This window comes from Aedes albopictus, chromosome 3 (genome assembly GCF_035046485.1).
Source record: "Aedes albopictus strain Foshan chromosome 3, AalbF5, whole genome shotgun sequence".
NCBI lineage: Eukaryota > Metazoa > Arthropoda > Insecta > Diptera > Culicidae > Aedes > Aedes albopictus.
The window spans coordinates 130,962,336-130,976,673 of record NC_085138.1 but is presented as its reverse complement, the minus strand read 5'-3'; the positions used below and the strand labels follow the sequence as shown (position 1 = coordinate 130,976,673).

Genomic DNA, 14,338 nt, shown 5'->3' with positions numbered 1-14,338 from the left:
TTACGGTAAAAGCATCTAGGGTATTATTTATCGTAAATTTTAAAACAAAAAACTAAGAAGAATTTTGCTCAACAAATAAACAAGGTTTGAGAAAATGTATTATAATTTCAGTAAAAAATAATCCCTATAACCCAAAGAGTTCTGCAAGGGAATTTTGCTAAGTTTTTGTCAGTAACTATTTCAAAATATGAAATAAGGTATGCGCACAGCAAAATCTGGCCAAAGAAAATCAAACAGTAATAATTCATTCCAACTTGTTCCCAAACCAAAAGCAATTCATCGTAAAAAAGCATTAATTTACTTTAAATCAACATCAAGACATTGCTGATTTGACTTGTTATATCCGTCATCTCGAGTTTTGAGCTTGAGTCCTTCCGTAAAGTTTTGCACAGTACCTTCGACCGCATGCCAAGAAATTTTTACCACCTTTGTGTCAAAATCAATCTTATTTTTCGATGAAAGCTGTCGTTCTTGACATTTTTTGAAGGTTCCAATTCACGGTTACTCAATATTTTTCAATTGGGTTGAGTTTTGAAGTGTATGAGATTTTACGTTTTTTGGAAAAATGCAGTACAATTTCTACATAGTTTTCTGCATACAAACGCAAGCATTCTCCGCCAAAAACAGGGGACAAAAATCAATTCAAATCAATACACAATATCTAAGCTTTTGAATAAGGGGTGCCAGCCATTTTTCCCGACATTTCCCGTAGTGAAAAAGATGATTTACTGTACATGTATTTCTAAAAGTTCGGTTTTTCAAACCACAAATTCATATTGTTGACCAAACTATGTATTTCTTGCCAAACTTCGATTTTTTCTTGCTCTTAAGTTGATCTGCAACCTTTCCAGGTTGTAATGATGTATAGAACAGAATACTTGAAAGCTAACTTAGGTCTGCGGGGACGGTCGCTTTAATGTACATTGTCAGATTTTCAGCACGTTTGTGCAAAAACTTTTCGAGGACTTCTTGTTCCCTTGACTCTATTTTAAACACAATGTCAAAATATATCCCGAAGTAAATATTTTTCGATTCCTTGCACAATAAGCTTTCATTTGCGCCAGAGATTGCCACGATTCGTTGAAAATAGAGAAATTTCTATCCAAAATGCGGTGGCTAGATTTTGCTGTGTGCATACCTTATTGCTGTTTAAGAAATAAAAATCAAAAGAAATTATCCCATATAAGTTTGTTTCAAACAGTATTCCAGAAATTTCTCAAATAATATTCTACCATGAAATAAGATTTAAGTATTGAATTTAATCCTTCTATATTCTAAACGCATTGTTTAACACTTCAGCAGTCATGCTGTTGTAAATTGTACTATATTTGTACGTAAAGTTCGTAAATGTAGAACAATGGAAACTCGTCCAAAGATTTTTGAAAATGTATAATGTCTTGCATAACTAATAGAAGATCGGAGTACATCCTTACAGGAATTTTCCCAAGGACAGTTTTTATACTCATATATTGCATATACTGTATATAATCATCTTAAAACATAATCCTACAGAAATGTCAATCAACGTATTCTTGGAAGGATCCTTGGAAGAATTCTTGAATGTTCTCGTAATAGCCTTAAAACCTCTGAGGTATCCCATTAAGAAATCCAGAAGGGAATCCTTTGAAAAATTCTCGCAAAATTTTCTGGAGTTATTTCCGGAGAACTCTCAAATAGTGGAATTATATGAAAAATCCTGTAATTCGCCTGAAGGAAATTCTGATTTGAGAAGGAATGCATTCATAAAGAAATGTCTGGAGGAATTTATTCCTAGAGATATTTCTGGTGCTTTTCCTAGAAAATTCCGAGAGGAAGCCCTGAGAATTCCGAAAGAGTCTTCCCTGGGTGAATTTCTGAAGGATTCGCTGGAGAAATATCTGAATGCGTCTAGCATGTCAGCACTTATTTGTTTAAGATTAAGTCACACTGATTTCTGCGCTACCAAAACCGGTACTGTTGAGACTTTTATTTGATATGTGTGTTGCTTAGAAGAATCCGTGGAGGAATCATAAGAATTCCTGATGAAACCCCAAAATAAACTTCTGAGGAAACTGCCGGAGGGATTCCTGAATGTAGCACTGGAAAATGTTTAGGCAACTTCTTGGAGCAATTTCAAGAGAAATTTCCGGAGCAATCCTTACACCACATTCGGAAGGAGATCCCTGATAAAATTCTTGAAAAAATCCTAGGGTAAGTACTATAATAATCGTTGGCAGAAACCCTTGCGACATTCTCGGGGGAATTCCTGAAGGAGTCCCTTGACAAATTTTTGGAAGAATTTTCAAAGAAACACCTTCAAAACATTCCTGGAACAACTCCTAAAGAAATCTCTGAAGAAGTTTCTGAAAAAAAAACACAATAGATAACTTTGTGTGGCTTTGTGGTCGTGCGGCTAGTGTCACCAAGCAATTAGTCGCATCAAGCTTAGGAGCGCGGGTTCGATTCCCGCCGCAGCTGTCAGGAAAAGTTTTCGCCTGTGCCACTGGGCGTTGCATGCTTGTCCTTTGTCTAGTGTCATGCTTCCTTCAAAGAGCAAATAGCTCATTGGAAGCATTAAACGTGTCCGTGTTTTTAAAACTTCTTAAAGGCTTTCTTGCGTTGCGTTGCGTGATAACGGAGTAATTCGTAGATTGCAAACTGGAAGTTGTCATGTTAAAACTTCAATACTCCTATTATAATTGCTTATGGAATGCTGTTTGGGAAGGAACAGCTTTCCAATCAGAGGTTGAAGTAAAAAAGACATGAAACTTCCATTGCCGGCCACGCCCATCTTCTCCGTTATGAGGAAAGAATAGGATGTGATGATATGACACCTACTTTATGAAAGGCCAGCGACTCACCGGCGCCCCCCATAGGTGTCAAGGAGTTGGATATTTGGAATGGGTTGATTGGGGATTCACTATAAGCGAGTGATGCGGCAAGATTCAGATTGTGTAGTGTATTTGAGTAGATCATGTAGATGTGTTGCTGTGCATGTAAGTGTTTTTAGTGTATTTAAACACCAACGTTGGGAGTGACATACCTAAGAGATTTTGTCATTCCATGGGCCTTCTTGCTTCAGGGATGGGGCACAGGCATTTTCACTGTGTCCTGGCTAACAAGCCTAGGCTTAAGCGCCATTGATCGCTCAAAACTTCTTAAAGGCTTTCTTGGTGAAAAAAAAGAGTATCAGGATACATTCCTGAAAGAATCGCAGAATCGCAGGACGAATTTCTGAATGTATTCCTTTGCAATAAATTTATGAATGAACTCCTAGAAAGGGTTTTGGAGATAATTGTGAAAGACTTACTGAATGACTTCTTGGAGAACTTGCATCCTCCTTGGCTCCCATATGCATCCCTCTAAAATTATATTATAAAATTCCAATACTCCCTGGAGGTACTCCTGGATAAATTCTTGGATGTATCCCTTGAAAAAAAATGATGGAAGCATTTCTGAAATTACTGAAGAAATTTTTAAAGAGATCACGAGAGGAATTTTTTAAGAAATTGCCAAAGAAACTCCTGGAGCAATCTCTGGAAGAACTCCTGGAGCAATCCCTGGGAAAATAATTGGACAAATCCCAGGAGGAATTCCTGGACGAATCCCAGGAGGTGTTCCTGGATGAATCCCTGGAAGAATTCCTGAAGGAATGACTGGAGGAATTTCTGCAAGAATGCCTGGAGGAAACTCTGAAGAAATTCCCGAAGAAATCCCTGAAGAAACTACTGGAAGAGTTCATGGAGGCATTTCTTATGGAGTTCTAAGAGGAGTCGTCTGATGAATTCTTGAGGAATCCCTAAGGACATCCCTGGAGGAATTTCTGGAGAAACCTCTCAAGCAATTCTTGAAGAAGTCTCTGAACGAATCATTGCAGGAATTCCTGAGGAATTTCTAGAAGTATATCTGTAGGAATTCTTGAAAGAAACCCTAGAAAAATTTCGGGCGGAATCCTTTGAGAAATTTCTAGAGGAATTCCTGGAGAGGATGGGGGCAAGTGCCCCGGGCCCCCCGATTGAGGGGGCCCCCAAGAATCCCGAAGCACTATATATATTTTGTTCAACGAATGTAAATGTAAATGTAGTAATCTGAAATTTGACTTGATAATAAATCGAAATCCTAAACTTCATGATTTTTTGTGCACTGGCACTATTTTTAAAATGGATTTACAGTTTTGTAGAATTTTTTTTTTCAATATGAGCTGCCGTTCAAAAACCATAAAACTGTTTTGTCAATTTATTCATAAATGCAATACAATTTTGTCCATCCAATTGAAATTAAAAAAAAAAACAACAACTAAACGATTCAATTGTTTTCCCAGAGAGATATACAATATTCATCAATTGGTTAAAAAAATGTTTCTTGTTAATTTTGGTGTACACGAGTTAATCTAAAATCTCTTGAAAGTTTTTTTTTAATTCTGTAGAACAGTTTTAAACGTTTCTTAACAAAACCAAAAATTACATTTTTCAGAGTAAATTAAACGATATTTGTGCATCAAGAGAAATGTCATTTCATTGATAGTTTAACAATTCAATCACTTGACAATGATTGCGCATGCTTCTGTTGATTATACGAGTATATTCTGAAAGCACCTGCTCAATGCCCATCTGCCTCAGTTCGTTGAGGACAGATGTTTTCATGGGAAAGATATGATAATTACTCCAGGAGATGCTTGGGAAATTCGGATCAATTTTGGAAACCTAGCTTCCAAAAAACATCTCGAAGCAGTGGTTTTACATATCTATATTTTGGGTTTCACCGACGTTTTCGAGAATTTATCACTACAGTTGCTCCCTAAAGACCTAACTTTTTCAGTTTAAGTATTGAAGTATTCGTAAAAACATTTAAAATTTAAAAAATGCGAATTACACAACATTGACAAAAATTAATACAGGGTGACTGGTAATTCGTGTTACACCCGAAAGGAGGTGAAAGTAGACCATATTTGCAGCAAAAAATTGTTCTACAGGTAGGTCCGGAAATCACTGCTAAGTGAGTTATTCAAAAATTAGTGTTATTAAATTACCCCATCTTTAAACACCTCTAACTCAGAAACTATGAACCGTATCATCGATCTTAGCGCATCGATAGAAAGCTTAAAGCTTTGTCTTTTAATGCTCTTTGGACAGGTAAATGATAAAAAGTCATTTAAGTGCAGAAATTTTGACTTTTATGTAAAAAGTGCCTAAAAATGTACCCCCTTTTCACCTTTTTTGATAGTTTACTCGTGAAAAACGTGATAAATGTGAGAAATGTTCTTCTACAAAACATTCATTTTTTGATACGCTACCAAACTGTCCTTTAGAGCAACATTGTATCTTTCATAGTTTTGTCACAATCTTGAATTCAAAATTTTGTGAAATAAATCAATGTTTTTATTGCAATACTGTCTGGGAACCCTACACGTTTGCTTGCTGTTGGTCGTCGTGCGCATGGCAACGAAGTCCAGCGTCGCGGCGGCGGCGTTTGACAGGGGCAACAGTGAACGGCAAATAGGGCACTGCATGAAAATCTTTCCTTCTCTTTCACTCTTACAGAAATTTTGTAAACAACAAGGCCACGAAACGTCAAAATCCCATACAAAATCAAAACAGTGCAGTCCCCTATTGCGCGCAATGTTTATGAATCAATCTCAAGGCATCCTTTTCTTTGGGTGAAGATTCAATTCGCCTAGATGCCATGGCATGCATACACCCACACCCACTCACTGGTGGAATTTAGCGAGATCATACCGCTGGGTGGCACCGTTATAAGGGATATTCAAACCTACGGGCTGGGACTGGGTCCGGGCCGGGGCCGCGGCCGAGACTCGATAGGGCTTTTGTCGCTTCGTTCTCACTGCACACAATGCTCACGGGCTATAGCGCCTATGTTGCGCGAACGCACGCACAGTACGAAGCGGTTGTCATTTATTTTTGTTTTTGTTTCTGTGCACTGTCTCCAGTGTGTGTGATGTACATTCATCAAGAACTTTCTTTTGTAATTTCTACAGGAATCTGGGATTCCTCCAGCTTTTTTATGATTTCCCTTGGAGTGCTTTCTGGGATTCTCCCGTAGTTTTTTCTGGAAAACCTCTAATGAGATTCATCTAGGAGTCTTTCCTGGCATTTCTCCAGCTACTCCGTCTGGGTTTTTGTCCTGGAGTTCTACTAAAATTTCTTCTGGGATACTTTCAAGAACTGGTTTAGAATTTTTCTCCAGAAATTCCTCCAGGAGTAGCTTCCCACAGTTCATTTATTTTCAGTTCAACGGGAAGCCCTCATGAAGTTCCTGAGAGTGAGTCCAGGAGCTCCCCAGGCATTCTTCCAGGGCACCCCCAAAAAATACCAAGGGAATTTCTTTAGAATTAGCCCAAGAATTCCTCCAGCATTTGTCGTAGAATCCTCCTAGGATTTTACTGGGAAATTCTCCATTATAACTCTGGAAATTAATGCAGGAGCTGATCAATAAGTTCGCCAGCAATAATGCATGCTTCTCTTGAGGATTTTTCTCTAAAATTATTGAAGCACTCAAGGGATTTCTCCAGAAATTCCTGCATTAATACTACCAGGACTTCCTCAAGGGGTTCCTCCAAAAAATCCTCCACGATGTCAACTAAAAATTCTTCCAGTAGTTCTTCCAGGAATAACTCCAGAAATTCATCTAGAAATTCATACAGGAATTTCTCTTCAGGAATTGTGGAAGGGATTCCATCAGGAATTCTTCCAGGGATTTCACAGAACAATTTTTCAATAAATTGCTCCAAGACTTTCTCTACGAATTCCTGCAAGGATTCATCTAGGAATTCCTCTGACGATTTCTCTAGAAATTTTTCCACGGTGTCCCCCACGAATTCTTCCAGTTATTCCTCCATGAGTTCCTGCAGGAATTCATCCCAAAATTCTACCAGGAAATACTGCTGGGATTCCTCCAGGAATTCCTCCAGAAAATCCTCATGGGATTCCTTCAAGGAATTCCCCCGTAAATCATCCAGAGATGCTTCCAGGAATTCCTTCAAGGGTTCATTCAGGAATTCCTCCTGGGATTCCACCATAAATTCCTCCAAATTTTTTCCCAGGAATTCTTCTTTCATAAATTTCTCCAGTAAATACTCCAGAAAATTCTTTAGATATTCCTCCAGAATTCCTTCCTGAATTTCCTCCAGGAAATCGTCCAGAAACTCCTCCTAGAATTCCCTCAGCAATTCCTCTAAGAATTTCGCCAGTGATTCGTTAAATAAATCTTCTAGGAATTCCTACAGAATATCCACCAGAAATTCATCCAGGCATTCCTCCAGGAATTTCTCCAGAAAATACTCCTCGAATTCCTCCAGAAATTCCACCAAGAATTACTCCAGGAATTCATCCACGAACTTTTCCAGAGATTCATCCAAAAATTCCTCCAAGAATTTCTTCAGGAATTCTTCCATAAAGTCTTCTAGGAATTGCTCCAAGAATTGCTTCAGGAGAAACTCTAGGAAATCCTCCAGGAATTGCTCCAGGAATGACTTCAGGGATTCCTACGGGATTTTTTCCAGAAACTTCTTCAGAATATCCTCAAAAAAATCCTCCAGGAATTCTACAAGGAAATACTTACGGGATTCCTCCAAGAATGACTCCAGGAATTCCGCTAGGATCTACTCCAGGGATTCCTGCACGAATTCTTTCCGATATTTATCCAGGAACTCCTCCAGGAAAGACGTCAATAATTCCTCCTGGAAACAATCCAAAAATTCCATAATTTCTCTTTGAATTACTCCAGGAATTCGTCAAAAAAAAATCCTTCCGGAATTTTTCCAGAATTCCTCCCAGAATTCCTTCTAGAAATACCTCAAGGAAATGCTTCAAGAATTTCTTCAGAAATTCTTCCTTCACGAATTATTTCAGGAATTCCTCCAGATATTGATTACGAATATCTCCAGGAATTCGTCCTGAAATTCTTCCCGAAATTTCTCAAGGTTTTATTTTAGAAATTCCTTAAGAATTTTTCCAGGCAGGCCTCCGAAAATTCCTCTCAGAAACACTCTTAGAATTTCTCCATGAATTACTTTGGCTTTCTCCAAAAACTTTTCCAGAACCTACTCTGGGAATTACTCCAGGATTTCCTCAAGAAATGTCTCTAGAATTTCATCTAAGAATTCCTTCGGTTAATCTTCCAGGAATTCCTCCCGGAATTATCTCAGGTACAGGAATTCTTTAAATAGCTACTCTAGGGATTCCTCTGGGAAGCGCCTCATATTTTTTTTTCAGGAATAGCTCCAGAAACTCCGTTAGAACTTACTCCAAGAATTCCTCCAGGAATCACTCCAGTAATTCCTCTAGGTAGGATGTCATCCGGGAATTTATCTTAGAATTCCTCCCATGAATTCCTTCGGAGTTTCTTTCAGGAATTACTCCCTGGAAGGATCCCTGGTGGAATCCTTGGAGGAACTATTAAAATAATCCCTGGAGGAATTTTTGAAGAAATACTAGGAAGGAGTCCTGGAAGAATTCCTGGGGGATTTCCTTGGAGAAATTTCATTAGGAATCCCTAGACAAATACCTGAAGTAAGCCATGAAGGAGTTTTCGAAAGAGTCACTGGAGGAATACCTGGAGGAAATCAAGGAGGAATCCCTGGAGCTATTTCAAAAGTTATTTTTGGAGGATTTCCTGGTGGAATTCATGGAGAAATTCTTGGAGGAATTTGTGAAGGAATTCCTGGAGGAGTTTGTAAAGTAATTCCTGAATAAATTCCTTCCAAATCCCAGATACCTAGAACTGTTCGAGGGATTTTTGGAGAAATTCATAGAGGGATTCTTGAAGCAATTCTTGGCGGAAGTCTGGGAGGAATTCCTAAATAATTTTCTCTTGGACTTCTCCCAGGAAATCCTCTAGAAATTCCTATAGGATCTTCCCCAAAAATCACTCCAGAATTCTCCCTGAAAATCCTCCAGAAATTATTCCAGAAACTGCCACGGGAACTCCCCCAAGAATTCTTCCAAGATTTCAATCAAGAATCCGTTCAAATTTTTTTCTAAGAATTCCTACAGAAATTCCTGGATGACATCCTACCTTGAGGAATTCTTGGAGTAAATTCTAACGGAGTTTCTGGAGCTATTCCTGGAATCCCTGTAGTAACTGGAATACTGTACCTGAGATAATTCCGGGAGGAATTCCTGGAAAGTTAACCGAAGCAATTCTTGGAGGAAGTTCTAGAGACATTTCTTGAGGAAATCCTGGAGTAATTCCTAGAGTAGGTTCTGGAATAGTTCTTCATGACGAATTCCTGGAGATATTCGTAATCAATATCTGGAGGAATTCCTGAAATAATTCGTGAAGGAATTCCTAAAAGATTGGAGCCACTTCTGAAGCACCTCTTTAAAGAATTTCTGAAGAAATTCTTGAAGCATTTCCTTGAGGTATTTCTTAAAGGAATTGTGGGAGGAATTCTGGAAAAAATCCGGAAGAATTTTTTTTGACGAATTCCTGAAGTAATTCAAAGAGAAATCATGGAATTCTTGGATTGTTTCCAGGAGGAATTATTGACGTCTTTCCTGGAGGTGTTCCTGGATAAATATCGGTAAGAATTCGTGCAGGAATCCCTGGAGTAGATCCTAGAGGAATTCCTGGAGTTATTCTTGGAGGAATCCCGTAAGTATTTCCTTGTAGAATTCCTGGAGGATTTTTTTGAGGATATTCTGAAGAAGTTTCTGGAAAAAATCCCGTAGGAATCCCTGAAGTCATTCCTGGAGCAATTCCTGGAGGATTTCCTAGAGTTATTCCTGAAGCAATTCTTGTAGTAATTAATGGAGTATTTCCTGGAAGACTTTATAGAAGAACTCCTGAAGAAATTCTTGGAGGAATTTTTGGAGGAATTTCTGGAAAAGTTCGTGGATGAATTCCTGGAGTAATTCTTGGTGGAATTTCTGGAGGAATTCGAGGAGTATTTTCTGGAGAAATTCCTGGAGGAATGCCTAGATGAATTTCTGGTGGATATTCTGTAGGAATTCCTAGAAGATTTATTTAACGAATCACTGGCGAAATTCTTAGAGGAATTGCTGAGGGAATTCTAGGAGGAATTTCTGGACGATTTCCTGGAGGAAATTCAGGAAGGAATTCTGGAGGAATATCTAAAGAATTTTCTGGAGCAATTACTGGAGAAATTTATGAAAGAAGAATTCCTGGGAAAAAATTTGGAGGACATCTTGCAGTAATTCCTGAATAAACACCTGTAGGAATCCTGTAGGAATATCTGGAGAAATTCACGGAGAAATTCTTGGAGTTATGCCTGGAGTATTTCCATGAAGACTTCCTGGAAAAATACCTGATGAAATTTCTGGAGGTATTCCTTGAGGAATTTCCGGAGAAATTCCTGGAGGAACTCCTGGAGTAGTACCTGAAGTAATTTCTGGGGGAATTCCTGGAATAATTTCTGGAGGAAATTCATGCAATTCTTGGAGAAATGCATGGAGTACTTTCTGGAGAAATTTTTGAAGAAATCCCTGTAGAAATTCCTAGAGGAATTCTGTGAGGAATTACTGAAGGAATTCCTGGATGAATTCCTTGATGATTTCCTGGGAAAAATTCTGGAAGGAATTCTAGAGGAATCCTTGGAGGAATCTCTAGAGAATCTCCTGCAGCAATTACAGGAGGAATTTATGGTGGAATCCCAGGAGGAATTCCTGAATGAACCCTTGAAGGAATTCCTGGAAGCATCTCTGGATGATTTACGGGGGAATTCCTTGAAGGAATCCCATGAGGATTTTCTGGAGGAATTCCTGGAGGAATCCCAGCAGTATTTCCTGGTAGAATTTTGGGATGAATTCCTGCAGGAACTCATGGAGGAATAACTGGAAGAATTCGTGGGGGACACCGTGGAAAAATTTCTAGAGAAATCGTCAGAGGAATTCCTAGATGAATCCTTGCAGGAATTCGTAGAGAAAGTCTTGGAGCAATTTATTGAAAAATTGTTCTGTGAAATCCCTGGAAGAATTCCTGATGGAATCCCTTCCACAATTCCTGAAGAGAAATTCCTGTATGAATTTCTAGATGAATTTCTGGAGTTATTCCTGGAAGAACTACTGGAAGAATTTTTAGTTGACATCGTGGAGGATTTTTTGGAGGAACCCCTTGAGGAAGTCCTGGTAGTATTAATGCAGGAATTTCTGGAGAAATCCCTTGAGTGCTTCAATAATTTTAGAGAAAAATCCTCAAGAGAAGCATGCATTATTGCTGGCGAACTTATTGATCAGCTCCTGCATTAATTTCCAGAGTTATAATGGAGAATTTCCCAGTAAAATCCTAGGAGGATTCTACGACAAATGCTGGAGGAATTCTTGGGCTAATTCTAAAGAAATTCCCTTGGTATTTTTTGGGGGTGCCCTGGAAGAATGCCTGGGGAGCTCCTGGACTCACTCTCAGGAACTTCATGAGGGCTTCCCGTTGAACTGAAAATAAATGAACTGTGGGAAGCTACTCCTGGAGGAATTTCTGGAGAAAAATTCTAAACCAGTTCTTGAAAGTATCCCAGAAGAAATTTTAGTAGAACTCCAGGACAAAAACCCAGACGGAGTAGCTGGAGAAATGCCAGGAAAGACTCCTAGATGAATCTCATTAGAGGTTTTCCAGAAAGAACTACGGGAGAATCCCAGAAAGCACTCCAAGGGAAATCATAAAAAAGCTGGAGGAATCCCAGATTCCTGTAGAAATTACAAAAGAAAGTTCTTGATGAATGTACATCACACACACTGGAGACAGTGCACAGAAACAAAAACAAAAATAAATGACAACCGCTTCGTACTGTGCGTGCGTTCGCGCAACATAAATTGCTGGTGCGCAGGCGCTATAGCCCGTGAGCATTGTGTGCAGTGAGAACGAAGCGACAAAAGCCCTATCGAGTCTCGGCCGCGGCCCCGGCCCGGACCCAGTCCCAGCCCGTAGGTTTGAATATCCCTTATAACGGTGCCACCCAGCGGTATGATCTCGCTAAATTCCACCAGTGAGTGGGTGTGGGTGTATGCATGCCATGGCATCTAGGCGAATTGAATCTTCACCCAAAGAAAAGGATGCCTTGAGATTGATTCATAAACATTGCGCGCAATAGGGGACTGCACTGTTTTGATTTTGTATGGGATTTTGACGTTTCGTGGCCTTGTTGTTTACAAAATTTCTGTAAGAGTGAAAGAGAAGGAAAGATTTTCATGCAGTGCCCTATTTGCCGTTCACTGTTGCCCCTGTCAAACGCCGCCGCCGCGACGCTGGACTTCGTTGCCATGCGCACGACGACCAACAGCAAGCAAACGTGTAGGGTTCCCAGACAGTATTGCAATAAAAACATTGATTTATTTCACAAAATTTTGAATTCAAGATTGTGACAAAACTATGAAAGATACAATGTTGCTCTAAAGGACAGTTTGGTAGCGTATCAAAAAATGAATGTTTTGTAGAAGAACATTTCTCACATTTATCACGTTTTTCACGAGTAAACTATCAAAAAAGGTGAAAAGGGGGTACATTTTTAGGCACTTTTTACATAAAAGTCAAAATTTCTGCACTTAAATGACTTTTTATCATTTACCTGTCCAAAGAGCATTAAAAGACAAAGCTTTAAGCTTTCTATCCATGCGCTAAGATTGATGATACGGTTCATAGTTTCTGAGTTAGAGGTGTTTAAAGATGGGGTAATTTAATAACACTAATTTTTGAATAACTCACTTAGCAGTGATTTCCGGACCTACCTGTGGAACAATTTTTTGCTGCAAATATGGTCTACTTTCACCTTCTTTCGGGTGTAACACGAATTACCAGTCACCCTGTATATGGTTTACATCTTTAAAATCTTGCTTCTGGGGGCCTACTCGATAAAGTTTGCCCCGGGCCCCCGAAGCCTATATCCGGCACTGCGGAGTACCTCGGAGGTTCCCGGGACTATGGTTACGTCCGTCGTAGAATCAGACTTACATAGCAGAACACATTGATACATTTTACCCTGAATTTCTACACGAATTCAACTTACAACTAGAACTGGAATGGACAGAGGTATATGGTAGTGCTATGTATATGCAAAACATGACCCTCTTTGTAGTCGATTCCCGGTGGCCATTGTTCCCGGAACCAGTATTTTATTCCATTATTACATTCTTACGAAAATTTTATTTCGATTGGGTTTATAGTTTAGTAAAAGTTTCACTTTATTTGTAAGAGTTTGAATTTCTGGGTCTATCTATATATATGACCCCAGTATCTTATTCGGATGTATTTCTTAACATCCGAAGAAGGTTAAGATTCGATGGAATAGCAAGCCAAACTGGGTTCGAAGCGCCACCAATCCCCTTCAAATTCAAAGTGTTAACAAAAACTACAGAATATTTGATTGCTTTAACATTCATCCAAACAACAGAAACACGTATTTAATGAACAAATTGAGATTTGAATTATGAAATGAAATTCACATGCTGCGGTGGGAATCGAACCCACGACTTCCAATTCGCAAGACAGGCACTTCTTTCCTCCAAGCTACGGAGCCACTTGGCCATCTCCGTCCCCTGAAGGTACAGAACTGAACTCAATTCTACTAATGTATATGGTTCGTTCCTTTTCAAAATCCACATCTCATTTGGATGGAATTAGATTAACATATATGTACACGTTTCTGTTATGTCCCAAGCAGAAGGGAATACCAACAGCATAATAAAATGTATTATTTTGGCAAAATAACTGAGTAACGCAAAGTTATTTCCATGTTATTAACATAACATACCATGTTATAAACTTGTCTGTCATAAGCGGCGAAATAACAAAAAATCATAACAAAAAAATGTTCCTGGAAGACCAGATAAATAACACGTTTTGCTAGTTTTATAACAGCTTAATAACTGTGAATTTATACAATGTTTCAATAACAAATTTTGAAATTAAAAAGTTATTCATTACAATAGGGATGCAAAATGAGTCATAATATCAGAATCATAACAAAGATTTTTTTTATCCTCGCAAGGTAGGTATGTAACCCCTAAGTTCGAGCCATTTCAAAGAAAAAAATGATTTTATGTTGGTTCCATTTGGAAAATAAAAAGTAATAAACAGCCATGTCTTCCTGGCCCAAACGGCCTTGAGATAATTTCAAAATTATTTTGTTCATGAGTTATGGTGGATCATGGTTATTCACTTTTTTATTTCCAAAATAGAACCAACAGTAATGCTACATTTTTTCCACTGAAATGAATCGAACTAAATGTCAAAACTTCAGCTTTACCGATTCATAGACACCGAAGATATGACTCATAGACTCCAAACATGGACATCTGCAAATGTTAACTTTTTCATTTCTTTTGCTGTAAATCTCGCATGGTGTAGTTGTGATTCCAAAACTTTATTGTTGTGCTATTGCTGATCAAAT

At 38.6% G+C, this 14,338-nt stretch overlaps 1 protein-coding gene across 1 annotated transcript in view; it reads right to left on the bottom strand.

Annotated features, from left to right (window-relative positions):
- Positions 1–14,338, bottom strand: part of LOC109405980 (dendritic arbor reduction protein 1) — a 395,303-nt gene that overhangs the window by 377,988 nt on the left and 2,977 nt on the right. The window lies entirely within an intron of this gene.